This window comes from Aulonocara sp. 'chitande type north' Nkhata Bay, linkage group LG19, assembly GCF_057382095.1.
Source record: "Aulonocara sp. 'chitande type north' Nkhata Bay isolate Kocher_YH1m ecotype deep benthic linkage group LG19, A_spYH_male_GT1.1, whole genome shotgun sequence".
NCBI lineage: Eukaryota > Metazoa > Chordata > Actinopteri > Cichliformes > Cichlidae > Aulonocara > Aulonocara sp. 'chitande type north' Nkhata Bay.
In genome coordinates this window covers 29839316-29860429 of record NC_141362.1, presented here as the reverse complement: position 1 = coordinate 29860429, position 21114 = coordinate 29839316, and the positions used below count along the sequence as shown (strand labels likewise).

The 21114-nt window shown below is 39.6% G+C and overlaps 1 protein-coding gene across 1 annotated transcript in view; it reads left to right on the top strand.

The window, feature by feature from the left end:
• Positions 1–1306: 1306 nt before the first annotated feature.
• lg19h14orf180 (linkage group 19 C14orf180 homolog) overlaps positions 1307–21114 on the top strand; it is a 92174-nt gene continuing 72366 nt past the window's right edge. The window contains exon 1 of the mRNA XM_086273817.1: positions 1307–1389. The gene's annotated coding sequence lies outside the window, so the exon portion shown is untranslated. The remainder of the gene's footprint in view (positions 1390–21114) is intronic.

Sequence of the window (21114 nt, the reverse complement as noted above, 5' to 3'; positions counted from 1 at the left end):
GATGCTAAAAAGGACAATTAGACTTCATATTGTAAACTGGAACCACACCTAAAACGTCTCCATCAGTACCCCGTCAGCACCACTATTAGGAGATAGCCTTCACTCCTGTTTTCATTGGCCATGTGTCTATGCCAAACGCTGTAGTTAAAAGGTGGCACTAAATAAATTGGGCTCCACTGAGATAACCAAGGCTGAAAACTGAAATCACATTTGATGGCAGTCATTAGCTTGGCTCGTTGGCCAAATACATCATGCTGTCACAATTTTGGCCCACAGATCCTATTAAATGCCATTAGTGAAGAGCATTTGAAGGCAGCAAATTACGCATGAGTTGCACAGATTTCCGCATTAGTATTTTCAAAATGTTTTCTTTGACACAAATTGTGAACTATGAGCACAGTATGTTTTTAGCTTTCCGTGTACACTCGTGAGTCATCCAGGTTTTTTACACTAAAATTAATTTAAAACATTCCAGTTGAGATGAAATTTGTTGTTTTTTTTTGTTTTTTTTTAGATTTTTTTTTATACCTTCACTGAGTGAGTGGGATAATGGATGTTTACAGTTTGGCAATGTTTTCAGCCAAAAACATGCGAGTCTAAAACTCATTTCAGCGTCCATCCTGGTCAAACAGGCTGCCTTTTTAAGTTTGTATCGAAAGTGGATGCTGGTTTTGCATGTTCAAACTTTGTGTACTTCCTGTGATTTTGTGCGTTTTGTAGTAGATCTGTTGAAATAAGTCCTAATTTAGGGTCAGAACTTTTAAATGAGAGAAAACACTCTGATTAATATTCAGAGAATTATTTTATTTATGCAGCTTGAAAATGCTTTTTGCTCTCTGTAACCATAAGATACTTAAAATTACAGGGGACACCTGATCCAAGTGTTTTTGTTATTTTGAAACTGACAAGACGATTCAAGTATACTTTGAATATAATGTTAACAATACAATGACCACATGCGTGTGAAGTGACATTTAAAATGAACCCCACTGTTACTCATTCATAACAAAAATGGGTGCAATTCTTAGAAACCTTTGAGGTCATTGTCAGCTGATAGCCGGGAGAGCTCTGACACAGAGGAGCCTCTGTGGAGTTGCCATGTGACCCTCTTTGGCCCCACGTCCCCTGCCACTGCTTGTGATGCCCTGGTGACAGCCACTGTCAGGGGAGGAGCCTGCGACCTTTGCTTAACTAATGGATCCTTCATCATGCCCTGTGCCTTTAGCATGAGCCCTGTGTTTATTGCTCTTTATTTTAAATTAAATCCACAGCAGTGCCCATCCATCATGGTCGCCCATGACCTTTACTGGAGGTGATGACTTGGCCCAGGAGAAGGCATCGTGCAGGTTTAAAGCAACCGACCGCACCAGAAGGGACAGTTTCTTTGACGTATGTCATCTCAAATGTCTCAAATGTAAACTAATTGCCTTGATCAAATCAAGTGTCTGGTAACCTTTATGATTTTACTCATTGCCAAATCATCTTTTTCCCTTATGGTTGACTATCTCAGGCAAGATGTATGGACGTTAACTCTGTGCTGCGCTTTGGCAAAATATCGATTGGCTTTTAATGGCTTAACATATCAAATTTGTACATGAAAGTGTGTATTTTTTGTCATGTATAAGCTCAGTTGTAGTGTACTTTACTAGTGTACTGTGTAGCTTTTGAAATCTTTTTTGTAAAATTCGATTTAAAATGACATTCCATCTTTCTACCATCTTTTCCATTGATGCTTGCAAGACATCTTGCACACAAGTGCAAAGATCATGCCACCTAGTTAAGGCATATTGAGTAACCACACTGAGGCTGGCCCTTGAAGTGAGCTGCTTGCCCTCAACAGTAAAGTGCTGTCTTAAGCTGGGAATGCTGATCACTGCTGTACTTTGCTTTCCCTGCTGAATAAGAGAGTGCCATAGTACTCTGTAGAGATTACTCTCTGCTGTGATAAAACATCAGCTATAAAGGAAGAGTTCCCCAGTGGCTGATAAGATCTGCCCTCTAGGCTTTCTCAGGAAAATTGAGAGAGTAGAAGAGACAAGAAAGTACTTACACCTCTTGCTGTACTTCATTTCAGTAAGACTTTGGAATGTTCTAAGCATCGGCTCCTCTAATAGTTTGTCATGTTCCATGTGGCTAGCTAAAGATCAACACATGCTCTTCCTTGAATCAAACAAGCACTAAGGAGGGATATAATTGGCTGCAATTATGAGCGCAGCATTTAGCTCAGAGTGAACATTCACTATGCAGCATGTGAGGCTTTTGACGTTTCTTGTCATCTTTTTAAAAATCACCACTTTTGCTTGCTCGAATAACTATCCATTTCCCTTTTTGCAAATTGTCAGAATTGGGATCACAGAGCATTTTTGTACCGTTTTTTTCCCTGTGCACATTGTAAAAGCTCTGCATTCTATGAGGCAGAGTGCTTTTATGGCACTTTTTTTCCTGTAAAAATGGATCTCAAAGAAAAGGAACAAATTACATTATGCAATTTGAGTGGTTTAATGTGGGATTAGAGCTTGCAATTATACCTGTATGGTGCAGAGATTTCATCCATAAAACCCACTTTACAGTGCTTTTGGGGGTAGTGAGATATTGTTATCTCTGCAAATGGAATATGTACAATGGAAAGCAAGATAATGATTGACAGGACACTGTACAATTATCCCAGTAATCAGCTCGAGCATGTTTTTAATAAAAGCCCCTCAGGCTGTGTTGAATGCTGCTGTTCTTGCTGGTCATTGCGTTGAAGAGCAAATATAGAAGATGCCCCTTTTTCCTTCTTATGAATAATTAACACTGCTATAAATATGAAATTAACTGGATCAGGACATTTTACTATTACTAATGGTCACAGATTTTAATTAATTCACTGAATTAACTTTGAGTTTGTACGTTTATTTTCATCTCTACCTCAGTGATCACTATCTAAATATACGTGTGTGGATGTTTGTGGATGTAGTTGTTGCAGGCATTTGAGCACAGGACAAAACATTATCAGGCTGCACAGGTCAGCTTGATACCCAAACCACAAATATGACTCACGCAGTTTTTTTTTTGAGTCTTTTACATATCAAGCAGGCTCCAGTAAAGAATATCAACCCATCCTCTCTTCTCTGACACACAATCTAAAAGATAACACGTGTGACATGATAATGGTTATCTATTTATTTTTATTATTTTTATTTACATTCTGGGGACTTTTGAGGACAAAAACAAGCCATAACCATCGCATTTTGCCTGAAGGCCTCGCTTAATTTTTTGTAAGGCTTGCCCGAGGCTAGGTCTCCTTTAAAGGAGTGTCAGTTTAATATTCTTTGAAGTGATGGAAAATCTGGCTTTGCTATAGTTGTGGGTGTTCATTGTCCCATGACTTGAAAAGAAGGAGCAGCTGGGTTTTCTTTGAAGTATTGAACTTTTTGTCCATCACATTTTATAGAACCAGCACAACAATGACTTAACAACTCAATGAGGTATCATTTGTACCACTAAAAGTTGAATTCTAGTTGATGTTGAACCATGGGGCAAGAGACCAGTGAACATTTTTTCTATACACTTTTGAAAGAATGAACATGAAATAATTCTTCAAAAACTTTGATGACGGCAACTCACAACTAAGATGTAAAAATTAATTATGATTAAATTAAATTAATGTTGCAGAACTGTTCTGTTATTGCAGAAAATGGTCTGATCATCGATAATTATTTGCTTTAAAAACTACTTCCAGCATAGGGTGTGAACATTTGGAGACCTGTTGAAGGTGTAGGTGACACAAGAAATATAATCCAGGAAGCCTGAAGTGTCACACTCTGCTTAAATCTAAGTGTTTAATAAATGTAATTTGTTTAAATTAAGAAAAACACTTGCTCCTTTGTAAATCCCTCTATGCAGTCCCGTGATTTAGCAGCTTGTCGAACAACTATTAGTGGCAGAAGTTTGAAGTAATCGTTTTCTATATAACGTATTACTTCGGTCTCCCTTAGCATTGAGGAATTTTGGGTCACTCTTCTTTGCAGCAATGCTGCAGGTCATTGGAGATAGCAAGCATTCATCTGACTGACCATTTGACTGGACTTTTACTGGAAACCTTGATTCTTTTCTTTTTCAGCCCTTCTGCTGTAGATTTGCTGCTGTTCTTGGGTTAATTGTCCTGCGGCATGACATGATTTTGGCCATGCTTGAATTGTCAGACACATTACTGTAGAATACTTTGGTATACAGAGGAGATCATGGTCGACACAGTGACTGCAAGGCGCCCAGGTCCTGTCGGTGCAAAACAAGCCCAAATCATCGCCCCCCCTATCACTGTGTTTGTCATTTGGTTTGAGGTGTTTGTGCTGATGTGTGCTACCATTGTTTTTTTTATTTTGCTTTGTTTTTTTAGAGGCTTTCTCCTGGCAACCCTTCCAAACAAGCCATACTTGTTCAGTTTTTTTCTAATTGTATCACCATGAACTTTAACATTTAACATGCTGAGTGATGCCTGTAGAGTCTGACATCTAGCTCTTGAGTTTTTGAAGTCTGACCTTGAGGTGAATTTGCTAGGGCGTTCGCTCTTGGGCAGATTGTGTTAACATGCATCTGAATGCTCCACACCAGCAGTCTGGTCTCTTTTCTATTTCTAATAACTGCAGATTTAAATAGGTGGGAAAAACACTGTGTGTCAAGATCAGTCTTTGCCAGCAGCCAGTACATAACCAGGGACATGTTGTTGCTGCTTCCATTTCTGCATATCAAATATAATGTTTCTGACAAATATAATCAGTGGTCTAAAAAATAACCATGGAGTCAAATCAGCCTCTCACTGACACTGTAGGTAAAGCTGAACATTAGTGCAGGTTGAAGTGTTGTTGGATTGGATTACATTAAATTGCCCAGGTGAAGCTAATATACTGATAAACCTGTGTAAGTGTTGTTTTAGTTCATTGTAGGAAAAAAAACATGTTGCATTTCCAATAACAGTGTGAGGTATCAACCATAAAATCAGTGTTGTTGCTTGTTTTTACCTGATTTCATGAGCTTTTCTTGTCATTTCTGAACTTACAGTTGTCTTCCTCCAGATGATGGGGACCTAGATGATGCCCCACAAAATGTATCAAAGTGCCTTGTAACAGCGTCTTCAAATAGCCCTGCTAAAACTCTAAGTATTCAGTGGATGTTTTTCATGAGCTTGTATACCTTTTACTGCTAATTTGCTATTCACTTTAAGAGCACGTTCGAAATTGCTTCATGGTTACAAGCCCATAGGTCAGTGACTTCAAGGTCAGTTTTATTGTTAGAATTTGAAACTAATGAATATGCGAAACAGAGTACAAAGCTCCTGCACTATATGGCCTTTTATGAGCTCTGCAAAACCAGAGTTAATGAGGGTGAATATAAGCATTTAATTCATTATTTTAAAGGGACAGATATCTGCTTTAGCTCTTGGATGACATAAAGTACATCCTGAAAACATGCCCATAATGCATTATCATACAAATTAAACTACTAATTTTTGCTTTTTAATTGTATGTTTTTTTGTAAGATAGGAATTATCTTATACTTTCTTTATATTACAACAGTCGTGCTAGACTGTATCAAAATAAAATGCATGCATTTGTCACAGGGATTATTGTGAATATGATTGTATTTGTCTTTACTGTATATAAAAAATTTGCTTTATTTTTTATATACATGCATATTCACATTTTAAAAACTCTATTCTGCTTTTATTGTTGCTGTTAGAAAAAAAAGACATCGGGTGAGGTCTGGTAAACCAGACACTACTACAAAGATCCCCAAAGTCTATAGATAGGGCCACCAACCTCTTCCTTGGTATAATCTCCCCACCGTGGAGCTATCTTGTCTGTGGGGATGAAATGGAGCTGTCTCCTGTTATCTGGCAGGATTTGGTCCACTGGGAAAGATCTGGCTGCTTTGGGAAATGAAAGCAGTACATTGAAGGTGACCATAACTCTCTGTATGGTATATTCCACTGACCCCTGTGGCACAGACAGCACAGTACAAACACATACTTTCAGATATAATCTACACAAACAGTACACAATAACAACGATAGTCTTACTGGATCATAAAGCCAGGTGGCCATATATGGTCTTTGTCCTTTAAGTTGTATCTCTGTTTTCTATCAGCACTTTGTGCTGTCTTACCATAATGGACTTGTCTGGGATTTAAACGTCAGGTCACCACTTTTTCCCAGACTCATCAGGATACAGGATATTGAAACAGATAAATGAAAAGGAGCTGAAGGATAGAGAGGTGTGGAGGCTGTAAATTGTCCTGGCATAGACCTGTAATATTCCAGTTGTGCAACGTGAGATATATTGTGCTTTAAATGATTGCGATCTTAGCTATATGGTTCAGAATGACAAGTGTTAGGTGGGACATTTTTTTCTACAACAATCTTCTTAAAATGTGAAAGAGATTTAAAGTTAGCTGGGTTTGGTACAAAGCAATATAACATAAGTTATTTCTATAAGCTGGTAGTTGCTACTGACTTTCTTTCTCCTGGCTTACATCACAAAAAATGTGTTGTTAGAAAAAGTGTTAATCAGTTAGTTATTTAAACCATGAAGCTCAAGCAGGATATTCCTAACATAGCATGTCATTTGAAGCAAACACACAGTAACCAAGATACTGAAAGGTTTTACAGTAAGTAACGTGTGCAACATCACATTTTTTGTGTTGTCGGCTTTGTAAACCACACAAAAACAACTTTACACCTTGACATTTACACCTTGATATAAAGTATATAATTTCAGCTTCGCTTACAGTCATATGGATTAAGATGTCAAATGGTATTATGCACAAGAAAAGAACTTTATGGAGCTGCTGTTAACATGACAGCAGTAACGCAGGCAAGCCTGTCCTGTTGTTCTTGGCCCGGGTTGCTTCCCAAGAATGTGCTTGCACAGACTTATTATTACCCATGCCCTTCAGCTCAATGATCCTTCTGACAAAGGACTTTCGGGTGGGTTGGTAAGGGGGACAAGGGTGCTGAATAATTTGTATGTTGAGCATGTCTTCAGGAGAAACATGAGAAACACTCACTCATATCTGATCTGGCACAGGACCAGAACCTTGAGCAGCCTTAGGAGAACAGGAGTGAGAGAGTGAAAGAAAAAGGTAAGAAATAGAAAGGTCAAAGTATTTTCTCCCTGGATCACACTATCCTGTGTATCGACTGCATTTTATGTTAGTCTGTATTTTCCTCTAAAGCCAATAAATAGCCACATACAGATTAGTATACTGTACTTTAAACCCCCATTTAACCTTTGGTCAGATATCGCTGCCCTACAAACACATTATTAAGGACCTGCTTTGATTTAACCTTGCCTCTGACAGTGTAATGAAATATCTTTAAGTATCAACTTGTGGTATCTCCTCTGAATCCTCTTCTTCTCTGTAACCAACTGAACTGGTGCTTGGAGTGAATAAACTGTTTACTCTATGGATCGCAGCACTGAAATATCTTCCCCTGCAGAGTCTTTAAACTCAGAATAACACACTTCTCCAACAGACTTTTACACGTAGCTGCAGTGTGACCGCAAATAAGGAAAACATGTCTGCATTGTTTTTGTAGGCTGACATCTGGGATGTATATTTGTTCATGATTTGTAAAAATGTAAGAAGAACAGTATAACACAAAGCAGTGCTGCATGTGTACAAGATGTTTTACTGAAACTTTGTAAATGGATGGCAAAAACGGAAAAAATGTCAGTTTGCTGCAAAGCTGCAAACAACTGTTGACTGTAGGAAACACTTTCATGTCTTTGTCAGTTAGTATGCAACATTCACTGTACTTATAGACACAGTGTTAACATAAATAATGGACACATGTAAGATGAATCCTTTGTGAATGTAGCATCAATATCTTAAAGACAGAAGAAGTCCTAAACACTCAAAGGTCCCAGATGACCTCTAATTTGCTGCCTGTAAATTCAGATAAAACTGAGGTTGTTGTACTCGGCCGTATAAATCTTCAAAACATGGTGTTCATCCAGAAACACTGTGAGAAATCTTGGAGTCATTTTTGTCCAGGATATGTCCTTCAGTGTACATGTTAAACAAATATGTAAGACTGCTTTTTTTTTTGCATTTGCGCAATATCTCTGTAATTTGAAGCAATGTGTCTCAGAGTTACGCTGAAAAAATAGTTCATCTATTCATTACTTCTAGGCTCAACTTCAGTTGATCCACAATGCTTCAGCAAGAGTACTGACAAGAAAGAGAGAGCATAGTTATCCCATATTAGCTACTCCTCATTAGCTCCCTCTTAAATCTAGACGCAAATTTAAAATCCTTTTCCTCACATGCAAGGTCTTGAATAATTAGGCCCCATCTTATCTTGACGATGCCTTGGTACCATATCACCCCAGTAAAGCACATTTCCCTCAGACTGGTGCATTACTTGTAGTTCCTGAGGTATTTAAAATTAGAATAGGAAACAGCACCTTCAACTTTTAAGCCCGTATTCTGTTGGACCAGCTCCCTGTTTGGATTTAGGTGGCAAACACTCTACTATATACTTCTAAGATTAGGCTTAAAATGTGCCTTTTTGATAAAGCATAGTTGGGGCTGGATCAGGTTGCCCTGAGCTATCCCTTAGTTATGTTACAACTAAGGACTAGGCTGCTGGGGGACTTTATATGATGCACCGAGTTTTCTTCTTCACTCACCACTTTTCACTCTCTGTCTGTTTATACACCACTTAGCACTTAATCATTAGTTATTATTAAACTCTGACTCTCTGCCACAGCATTTTTGTCCTGGCTCCCTCCCCACACCGCAGATGGCTGCCTCTCCCTGAGCATGGTTCTGCTGGAAGTTTCTTCCTGTTAAAGGGAAGTTTTTCCTTCCCACTGTTGCCAAGAGTTTGTTAACAGGGGTGTCTGATTGCTTGGATTTTTACTTATATTATTGTAGGGTCTTTACCTTATAATACAAAGCGCACTGGCAAAGCTGTTGTTGTGATTTGGTGTTGTATGATTAAATGTGAATTGAATTGAATTAAATTGAAAATTCAACGTAAATCAATCTTACATGGACTCCTGTGTAGTTTTGCAAGATTTTAATTTTGCTTTTTGTAAACATTTAGTTCCCTGTTTGGCTTCTTGTTTCACAAGTCTGCATGAAGAGCAGACAGTCAGCTGTTGACTATACCACCAAACTGTTACCACTAGCATTAACCAGGCTGCTGGGAGTACATGCTGCCACCATAGCGGTAGCTGTAATAATTGGGCAGGGACTTCTCTCTCCCAGACTGGGCACAGGGGTTGGTGTGTATGCTAATAAGCGGAGCAATTAGCCTGCGGAAACACATCTAAAAAGACCTTATCTGCATTAGCCCCCTCAGACACCGCACCAGCGGACACAAAGTCACAAACACACTGCTAACCTCTTATGAAGCCCAGCACCTCAAGTCACACAAGCTCTTTCAAGGTCTGAAGTGTGTCTCGGAGCTGTTTGAGAGCTTCTCGTGTTTTTCCTGAGATTTTGTATGTTTTGTCTGCTGGAGAACAACAGCAGCAAAATATGTCACTGGCAAGCAGACAGAAGATCCCCTGTTGGGCAGCATTGATTCAGACTCCTCTTTCTTGGTGCACGATCGGCTCATCCCGTGTCCTGAGGGTGTAATTAGGAGACAGGTCAGAAAAGGTCCAGCAATGCCTGTTGCACCAGTGTGGCACAAATGACCCATCATCTGGTGTGACAATAATGACATGTGGCGGTGGAAGCAATGATGACAGGCAGCCAGCAGTCGTAGTTGTCATCATCATCATCATCATCACCACCGCACATGAGATGATTATGGGAATAATGGGCAGTTGAACTCTCCCTGCTGCTATCACAAATGGGCTTTTATCTTCAGGGCCACTGCTTAATTTTGCAGATAAACAATTTGAAGATAACTACAAGGTTATTTAGTGTTTTTCACTTGAAAATGATATTGAAATCTTTGCTAATTGTTGCATGACTAGATTTTTTAACTCTGTGATGCGTCTGTGAATTTTCTTTGTATGGTATAATCGAATTCCAGTGGGGATTGAAGGCTTGACAAATCGTGTTTGACCCCCAACCCACAGCTGCAGATTGTGCAGAGCATAATTAGAAAGTGTTTGTGCGCGGCTGACATTTAGATATTTGAACAAGCTTTGTAATATTCCTAGAGGGGAAGTTTTGAATGTCCTTTATTTGATTGTAACATTTATTGGAAGGTTTGCCATAGCACATACAGTTACATTGCTGTTAGTCCACTAAAAAAATTATGTCTACTTTAAGTAATTTGATTACATGTAAATTGTCCATGTAATGTTGTTATGTTACAGTGCAAAATATTAAATTTAATGGAATTTGGTCTAATTAAATATACTTGGTACAGATTATACCAATCACATTTTCACATGATTAATTATCTGAACAAATAAACCTTTTTATTTTAATTTCAGCTGCATTTTACTCAAAATTATTGCTTAATGTCTATTAATGGTGAAGATTTTTTTTCTTTTTTTTGAGCGTGTGTGCACTGTTGCTACTTTGCATTGATTGTGTTGCATATAATTGCAGTGTACCCAAACCAAACCTATTATTTGGAACAGAAGCATTTTTTCCTTTCAATTAGTTGTATTGTCGATTTTTTGTTTCTGGTGAATGCTTTCTAATTTTGCAGTTCTGTCTACAGCCTGGAAGTATATTAACACAAGACTTAGGGTTAATGCATAATTCATAATTTAGTACTAAAAAATATGAAGTTTACAGTTTCTTTTCCACTGCTCTCATATTTCTGCTAAACTTCTTTAAATCCAGTAGGGAGGGGAGGACACACGGGGCTCATAACTGCAGATTTCAGAGAGAGGGCAAACCAGGAAGCTCGTACGTTCTCCCTCTAATGCAGAGCTCACCATCCAGTATTCAAGTGAACTTATGCTCTTTGCTCCACCACTAACTTTACAGTTATTTTTTGCCAAACTAAGTTGAATTAGTACCCAAGTATTAATACGACCAAAATATTTTCTACTACTAACACACTATTTCCACATAAAACTGCATAATTTTAGCTTTGTCACAAGCAGGGACTCCCAGGTGCTGTCCCCCTTTAGGTCTCCATACTAAGGAGCAACAACTATATACAGTAATTGCTGTCATTAGATGTGTTATAGTCAGGTCTAAACTTCTGTTTGTACTTGACATGAACAGGAGCACAGACCTGAGAGAGTGTTTGCATTTCTGTTGAGCCCTAATGAAACATGACTTATTTTTTCATTTGATTGCTTGAATTGCGTAGGACTCAAAACTCTCAAAATTAAATTCTTATTCAGACATTTATACAAAGAATCATAGTCTACATGAGCCAAATACATCTTTTCTTAAGCTTTAAACACAATGCATATATCACAAACAAGAAAGAAATTTATAATACTTAAAGATTGTCTTTGGCGCAGCATTCTGTCCAGCATGACAGCAGTGTGACTGAGGCAATAGATAATAGGAGAATCCTTCCTTAGAAATCACTGATATTAGAATAAGCGTCATAATGTCATCGTCATAATGACCTGGCCCATTATAAATCATCATGTTGTAAGTTATGTGATGAAATGAATGAGAAGTTGTTTCAGGCAGTTTTGGAAAAAGTAGTTGCCAAACTGTAAATCATAGTGTAAATAAACAAAAGCAGCTTCTCTGTTTCATTACGAGTGCGTGCCCTCTAATAAATCTGTCAGAGGAAAATAGTTGCATTTGCACTCAGTGCCCCAATGCATACTTGTTTTTTTTCCCTCCCTCAGTTTCATGATAATATTTATAATATTTTGGCAGAGAAATGCGAGATGCCTCAACATGAATTCAGCCTTTTACATTTTTAATTAATGATCTGGTTTATACTAGTGTTTTAATCAGTTTGCACTCAGATTTCTGGGTCACCTGTGCATTTTTTCTTTTTTTCTTTGCTTGTGGTTCAAAGAACTTACCTAAAAACATAAACTGATTTGGCTTTCCTGCTTGCAAATATGCTCCCTAACCCTTCAAATGCAGATCAAGTTTTTCCTCGTGTCGTCCGACGCTTTCATACAATTAACTTGTTTTTTCCTCTGGGTTTCCTTCAACCTGACTATGGTCCAGATTTGTACTGGCAGCATAATCTCTCTCCAACCCCTATCGTATCACTGCACAGCAGCCAAGTCACAGCACATAACAAAGAGTGTTGATTACATAGCCATCCATAGCTATTACCCAAGAGGTGGAAACCACGAGCCATTCCAAACAGCAGGCCTTTAGTTCACCGCTATTCCTGCATTCCCTCACTGCCTGGGTTGTTCTTCCCAGAAACACTGACCACTAATGATAGTGGAGCAACACCTGAGCATCCTGAATGACAGTGTGCACCAGGTTCTCGTGGGAAGGACTTCCATAATGTGATTCAGAGGAATGATTTGCCAGCAGCGCTTTCCTGAATCTTAAACCACAGAATTTTCCTCAGGCAAATGTCATATAGCAATCGAGGTTGTGGTCAAAGGACAACATCCACACACCTGAAAAAAGGCTTTTAATATTCAGCAAATCTTACACAAATCAATACACTGTATCAGCAGAGTTAGAATTGATGCTTATTGAAATACAGTAAATATCATTTTAGCAACATGTATTGACAGTCCTGCAAATTTGCGATGGCTGGTACTGTTGTTGCATGTTGACTAATGGGCAGATGGTCAGAAAACGCATCGATTAGATGCTGGGTCCAATTACGGAGATAGCTTCCACATAACAAATAGTTTGTAATGGATAGGAGTAAATAGTTTTAACGTGCTTAGTTTAGCTGTAAATTATCCACAATTATTGACAGATTATTGTGCTTGTTTTCTCCCTGCTGATTTCCCCTGAGAGGTAAACAGGCGGCACAGAAATTATAATGCATGCAGCCATTTGAGTTTCACTGTAAATGTATTCTCTATGGCTGCAGTGTGTTTAATGAAATGGTAAACAGTGTGTAAATGCAGTGCTAACTAATTTTACCAAACAATTAGATTTTACATCAGTCAAGTAGTTAGATCAATTAAGACATACTGCATATTATTGTTGTTTTTTTTGAGGGTGTTTCCAGGTGGGTAAAAACAAAAAAAGAGTAAATTTGTAAGGCTTTAGGAAAAGTTCATATTCATTTCTGTTGCTAAGTAATGGAGTAAGCATACATCCATTCATTCACTCACCATGCAAGGAATAAGTCATTTGTGAACATGATACAGGGAGCCTGCTAGCGTCTGTGGGCCAAAGGTAATTTAAATGGACTGAGGCAGAGTGGAAAACTGTTCTGTGGTCAGATGAATTTTAAATTGTATTTTGGAAAATATGGATTGTGCAGCACGGTGGCACGGTGGTTAGCACTGTTGCCGCACAGCAAGAAGGTCCTGAGTTCAATTCCACCATCAGGCCGGGGTCTTTCTGTGTGGAGTTTGCATGTTCTCCCCGTGTTTGCGTGGGTTCCCTCCGGGTACTCCGGCTTCCTCCCACCGTCCAAAGACATGCAGCTTGTGGGGATAGGTTAATTGGATAATCCAAATTGTCACTAGGTGTGAATGTGAGTGCGAATGGTTGTCTGTCCCTGTGTGTTGGCCCTGCGACAGACTGGCGACCTGTCCAGGGTGTACCCTGCCTCTCGCCTTATGACAGCTGGGATAGGCTCCAGCGCCCCCCGCGACCCTGAAAAGGATAAGCGAATGGATGGATGGATTCTGCATCCATCTGACTAAGGAGAAGAGGAACCAGCTTATTATCGGCATTCAGTTCAAAAGCCTGCATCTCTGATAGTATGGAGGTCCTATGGTATTTGCAGCTTGCACCATGAGTGCTGAAAGCTATACGCATGTTTTAGAGCTTCCATCCAGGTGCCATCAGGATTATCAGGAAAGGCCTTGTGTATTTCAGCAATGCCAAAGCTGAAATTCACACTGCAGCTTTTACAGCAGTATGATTTCATAGTGAAAGAGTAGCTTGTCTGCAGTCTAGACACCAAATGAATACATTTTGCACATCATAAAATGAAAAATACAACACAGAAGATTGAGGACTGTTGAGCAGCTAGACTTATATTTCAGACAAGAAATATAAGTCGGCCAGCACTACTCTCTCAAAAGTCCAGCATCTGGTCTCTTGAGTTCCCAGATGTTTATGGACTAAGTTAAAAGAGGATGCGATGCTACACAGTGGTAAACTTGATATTGGCGCAATATTTTGGAGACATATTGTTGCCATTGATTTCAAAATGACCATATCTTTACCTGAAAATAGTCACAATTTAAATGGTAACAGTTTTCCACAGGTTTATTTTGTGCTCTCGGTACCGATTTATTTATAGCCTCGTCTGCTTAACTGTTTTCACTGTCATTTACCATTTAAGTAGTAAAATCACAGCGAAACTCTTTTTCTCACTCTTTAAAGACTCTTTAATTGATGACCAGTTTTATCCATAAAGACTGATTATTATCCCCACAACATGACCTCACAGGATATGCGAACACAACTGTCAGGATGCTCTGTTCTCTAGAAATTAAATTCTGAAGGCCATAATGTCAGATGACACATTGAAGACAGTCCAGGGGTCATGGGAACAGGAAATGCAAACTACTGAATAATGCCAGGTAAATGAAAGACAGAGAGGGGCTGGCTGTGCTCCGAGATGAACATGCACCCTGTGGAAAATTAGAAGCACTGGAGACTAAATTGCCTTCAGCTGGACGCACGGCTCAGATGCTGACAGAAGAAGGGACGAGAGGCACTCGTGCTGTAGCACTGATTGGCATGCACGAATACAATTTGCCTGTTCCAAACAGCACTCATTAGGATTTTTGAGTGGACTACATTGTACCTCTCTGACCTTCTGCTGCTCAGATATCCATAATGGGCAGTTTGAGAATTTGAGTAGCTAATTACACGGACATACTCTATGCACTGCATGCAGAAATGGTTATCTCACATGTCCCAGTACACCGGACAGGTACATAATCTCCATTTATTTCTGCAGCACATGTCATATCTACTGTGTCTGCTGCTACTTTACTTTGACAAAGGCTGCGCACAGTCAAAAACAATGAATAAATTATCCAAAAATTTATTTAGAAGACTTCGTTTGCAGTCACATTTAGAGCATTTCTTATTTGCATTGCTTGCAAAACTATTAATATTTACATAATAAACTTTGTCTACTTTAGTAATCATTCTGTTCATTGCAGCAGTGAAGTTCAGCACGGATGTATTTCATCAAGGGAGCAAAATTCCTCTATAGTTTGTTCTGCTTGTTTGGATTCTAATTTTCTCAGGTGATACACACTACAGGGAATTAAATTAAACTTCCAGAAAGAAACTGATTATGCAGGGCAGGCTTTCTATTACATGGCTTGGAGCAAGTGTAAACATTGCCATATTGTAGCTCACTGAGAGTCTCTCAGCGTTTGTATTCTGAGCTTCAGTGCTCGGTGTCTTGGAGACGCCCGTCTCTGTCACTTGCCGGGATCAGCCCAGCCCAGATTAATCTAGCAGACATGGTAAGCATCTCTCCGTGTCTCTCTGCTCTTTTGGAAACTTGATAAGAAATTCGCAATGCCTCCTATCACAATTTAGAACCACAGAGGAATACTACAGTAATGAGTTTTTTCCAAGGGCATTTGATTCCCGTTCTCCAGGTGGAAGATGGATATGATGATGATGAAGTCCCTCAAGACCCTCAGGCTATAGTCACTCCATAGTGTGATTTAAAAGGAGACTCCTGCAGACTGGAAAGCAGGCAGAGTGGCTAATGGAAAGAACCCACGGAGACATAAGGATGAGATAAACAGAGAGGAGGAAGGGAAAAGAGGAGATGGTAAAAAAGAGGGAAAAGAAGGGAAAGTGCTTCCAGTTCCCTTGTGTTTCGGCGAATGAGCATCGATCAGGAAAAGTGTCTGTTACTGTCCGATGCTTCTGAGAAGAGAGTCTCACTAGTGTCTAGTGCGAACATCAACCAGCCAAAAAGCACCATGTGGGACTGCTCTCATAACAGGTGGCGAGAACTAGGCTGCTAGAACTCTGCTTGAGAAGGCCACTTCTTCTGATATCACGTAGACATTATGTTAAGCCCTGTGTTCTGCTCAGTCTAAATATTACATTCATCAATTACTGCTAAATTTGTGAGGGAATTTGCTGCATTAGAATGAATAAGGTGGTGCTGTTCTGAGGAGCCATACATCACTAAGGCTTGGTTCAGCTGTCATTAGCAGGGGGTTGTGTCTGTTCTTGTCAGAGATGCTGGGAACAGCCCCTCAGAGGCCTATGGGTAAATCTGTCCATGCTCCTGATTCACTGGGTCATAAACATTGCAGGGAGTTTGTGATTACAGGGCCTCAGTTTGAACTATCTGGGTCTGGGTTGAATGCAGGCTGCGAGGGATGTGCCAGCTTGATGTAAAAAGACCCTCTCATAGAGGACAGGTACAAACAGCACTGAGTGTGGAGGGAGAGGCGCTGCATGACAGAACAGGATTTTAGGTTACAAGCTTCACAGGCAATGACAGCTTAACAAGATGGCACATTTGTAATTATCATTTATAACTACCGTATCATTACCTCTTCCAAGAGTTTGCTTTCCAGCCAAACCATCACAGTTTTTGTGTTGCCCAGCAGGTATTTTTATATGGCCTAGTTGTTGCAAAGGGTAAACTCTTCCTTCGGGGGATGGAGCTGAAAAACTATAATGTAGATCCTCCTGCAGTGAACTTGCTGGCCTCTAACTGTACCAGAAGTGAAACTACTTTCAAAAGGAAATCTGCAAAAGACTAAATTTTCTTTTATTTTTGATCTGGAGCAATTTAGTGTGCACTAATGTATTATCGCATTATCTTTCTATTGTTGTGTTGTTTACATTACATTACAGCTCTGTAAAATGAGCAATAAGCTTTGCTCTCAGTTTAGAAAACAGAAAACACCCTTTCATGTAAAATCGAATGCAAAATGTATTTGCATATTGTCATAGACACAGCACACACAAGTATAAATGCTGGTAATGACATCAGACACTACTGTAAGCCAAATAATAGGCTCTACATAGATTCACTGCAGCTTTTTGCAGCCATAAAGCAGACAGTTTATGCTTAATCAAAGAATTTTCTGCCATTTTTCCTCACAGAGCTACATTTCCAGGCTGTCTGGCAGGCATTTCATCTTTTACATAATGTTCCTTTGCAGATAAGTGAAGGTTTTGCTTTGCAAATCTCCCCAGGAGAACAGTAATAAGTTCTGAAGACTAATTTTAGTTTTCTTTTGAGGTATTAACTTGTTTTCATTATAAAAGATTTTATTTTTCATATATTTTTCTAACAACTGTTATGTGTGAAGTCAGAAAAAAGAATTTAAACTGGGAATGCGTTCAAGGATGAGTGAAAAACACCTGCTACATTCTAGTGGTTAACACATCTGGCATTGGGTGATGTTCCCAAGTATAATGTCTATCTTGATGATGTAGTGATAGACTCTGATAAGTAGACTGATCCATCCTAAAGTCAGCGTCGTAATGGCTGCTCCAGGCTTCTTTATGCTCAAACTCATCTATAGACAGGTCCATAAGGCGGATTCAAAGATCACTAGAGGCAGTTTCTGGTAAGGACCAGATACTATTCGTGCTTTTTTAAACTTCTCTGTGATGTTGCCCCTTTGATCAGATTCTCATCCAGGAAATGCATGTTCCAAAAGTAGCACATTTTGCAGCTTAATCTTAATCGTAGTAATGTTTTGTAAACACAGCTACATTATAACCATGCCAAATGATTTCAGCTGATGAAATCCCTCCCTCTCTCTGCACAGTGACAGTCTGTTCCCCCAAAAGGTCATTTAGACTTGAATCAGCAGCATGTTTTGGGCCAAAAATACTCTGTTGTTGGACCATCTCCTTTCTGCCCTGGTAGTTTGCCATATTTCCATGAGTTCCCTGTTTGTATTGGATGCATGCAGCAGCATTTTGTCGGATAACAGCTGTGGGCCCCAGTAATTGTCCTTGACGGTATGAGAGAAAGCCGTTTCAACTGGTGGAGATCGGGGTCATGCTGGCCATGTCAATCAAGTGACTTGACCCAACCAGGCCGAGATGGATCACCCAGTGACAGAGTCAGAATAAACTGACTCTTCTGTAATGGCCTGTCACCATACCATTTTCTAGGTGACAGAACACATTTACAAGATTGGTCAAAGGCTCAGCCGTTGATAGTAGTTGATTGATTTTGGCAGAAAGAAAGAGGAAGAAGCACAACAAAATATTTTTGCAGACAGAAAAACTTGAATTTTATGTTTAACATTTTCCACTGTTGAATTATGGATTTATTCCCCTTTGTTATGTATTTATTCCATAGCTTCATACCGATACTTCCTATGTTTTGTATAATGTTTTTAGCCATGCTACCTATGGCTGTGCCAATGACAAAAAAAAGGTCCATATCCACGCTGTATACTGTGCCCCTATTTTGATCAGCTGATTTTAGCGCAAGTGCTACTGGAACCGATAAGCAAGATTGATAGGCGGGGAGACTAACGATTACCAGGAATTGAACTACTGGGTCTTGATTCCCATCCATAGTCAACATTAAGTCTTTATCCTCATGGCACGGTCATGTTTAAGCTAAACAATTCAAGCATGTTTTGTGACACATAGGCAACAGCACCCTGACTCCCATTAGGTATAGGGATGGACCCATTGTCAGACCTTACACTGGTGCAGTGGGTCCTGGATTCCTTCTGTTGCACAACAATGCCTGGCCTATTTTGGTGAGAGTATGCAGGCAGTTCCTGGAGGACGAAGGAATTGATACCATTGACTATCTCCCATGCCTTGACCTAAATCCAATGGGAGACCTCTGGGACATTATGTTTGGGTCAATCCGATTCTCTCAGTTTGCACCTAAGACTGTCCAGGAGCTCAGTGACGCCCTGCTCCAGATCTGGGAGGAAATCCCTCAGGACACCATCCATCATTTCATTAGGAGCATTTCCCAAACTGTCATAAATGCATGAAATATAATAACTTTGGTGAATTTTTAACTTTCCGTGGATTACCATGAACATGCCAAACCATCCTCATTTCTCGGATACTTCTTGGTTTATGACCAAAATACCTTCAAAACTGATAACAATCTCATCATTACATTTCATTCAGTGCTAATTAATAATAATTACTAGTATGTCTGCAGAATCAACTAATATGGTTGATGTACATCTGCCAAATGTGAACATCCAGGATGCTAGCATTAGCATTTAGCTCACAGTATTGTTTTAAAGATGTTAGCATGGCTGTAGTTGTTTATTGGAATAGTATGAGAAATGGTAAACATCACTAACCCATGCAATAAAATTAAGAGGTTTTTGAGAACAGGATTCGTGAATCAGAGTGAATTGTAAAACTTAAAAAAAATCCTAATGAAAAGTTTGATTTCTCCATTTATTGCATCTTTTGTCTTAGTACCATTATCCTACCATCTCCAATATTCCTGCACGGAGCCTAAATTATGTTGTTTTTACAGCTCTGTAGATAAAGCATGTAGTCTTGTGCTGCTGTATCTTCTTCATGTGCCCATTTCTCTGTTTAGGATATCATTACTGGGACAGGGGCACAGGGAGCGATCAGTATGTGGGTGCAGGTGACCTCCTCTCTTCCTGGACTGATTGTTAGTTGATGGATCTTGTTTGAGAGAGGAGTGAGCAGTGATAAGAGTCAGCGAGAGTGCACCGGTACTGCAGATAGAATGACCTGCCACAAAGAAATCTGTGGAGGGGCAAGAAATCCTGCAACAAGATACGCTTCTTTTTAATAATGTTCATAGAAGGAAGCGAGGAGATGTTTTCACTGAGCTGCTAACCATGAACAGAAACACTCACCTCACTCACTGACATTCACTCTACTATTAATGTCTTATCTTGAGTCAATAGGGATGCAATATGGGGATATTGCTATGTGTGTGTGTTTCTATGTGTGTGGCGAGACAAAGGCTGCTTGTTTACAGTTTTTCTGAACAGGATCTAGTTACAGTTATGTTCCCGCCACCATGGCAAAGCAGGAAACATGTATCACTTTGTGGCACTGTCTTCTTTTGCAGTCGGTGGACTGAGAGATCACAACATAATTTCCAGGCAGGAAGGAACATGCTGGTGGAACATGCGTGAGGCAGAAGGCCACTGAACAGGCGTGAACATTAACACAAACACTGCCAGTCAAAATGACTGATTACCTTGGAGGACGTGCTGTGAAAAGTCAATTCAGCACTCAAACCCCCCTCTATCCTCCAGCCTTTACATTCTGGCCCACCACAACCTCTCCCTGGGGTATTCAAAATGTACAATCATTAAAATACTACTAGTGGTTGGCCTTTATTGTAATTTCTAAGTCATGTGGTTTGAAACTCCTTGTGCCTAAGCTGTTGCCATTAGTCTCCCACTGACACACCTACAAGAATTGATGCATTTTGTTTTAAATGTTCCTGAATCTATTCTGGTGCACCACTGTGATGTTAAATTGATTTTACACAGACTCGGATTCGGCGCAGCTAAAAAACATGCAGTGTGGAAAGAATGCCATATCTCCAAAGGAGCATCAGTAGAACACATAAATAATGTAGAAGATTCAGGAAATGACATCATACTTTCTGTATTTTTGAGCACTTAGATGAATGAAAACCTAATGAAGTTAAACAATGGAGCATTTTTTGCCGTCAGAGCTTTAGCAGTGTCTCTGCTACTTTAAGTGCTCACATACCGGTTGAGTCTCCCTCCCTGTGGACTTGGGCTTGGCTTCTGTTTGCTTTCTGTATTTATAGTCTATTTTCTGCCAGCGGAGGACTAGCTGTCCTCAAACTGCCCTTCATGTGTGCAGAAACAGTACTCTGTCCCATTGTGCCAGCACATATCTGGAGCTGATATATCACATTATTCTCCCTCACACTTAGAAATAAAAAAAGAAAATAGTGCACCACACTACAGATTAGGGCTGACAAATGTAAACTGCACCAACAGGTGTCTTTACATACAAGGAGCTGTAGCAGAGGATAGACTGTTTACAAGAAAATATCATTTAATGATTAGTCTTTTGTTTGCTTTTTTGGTCTATTAACACATG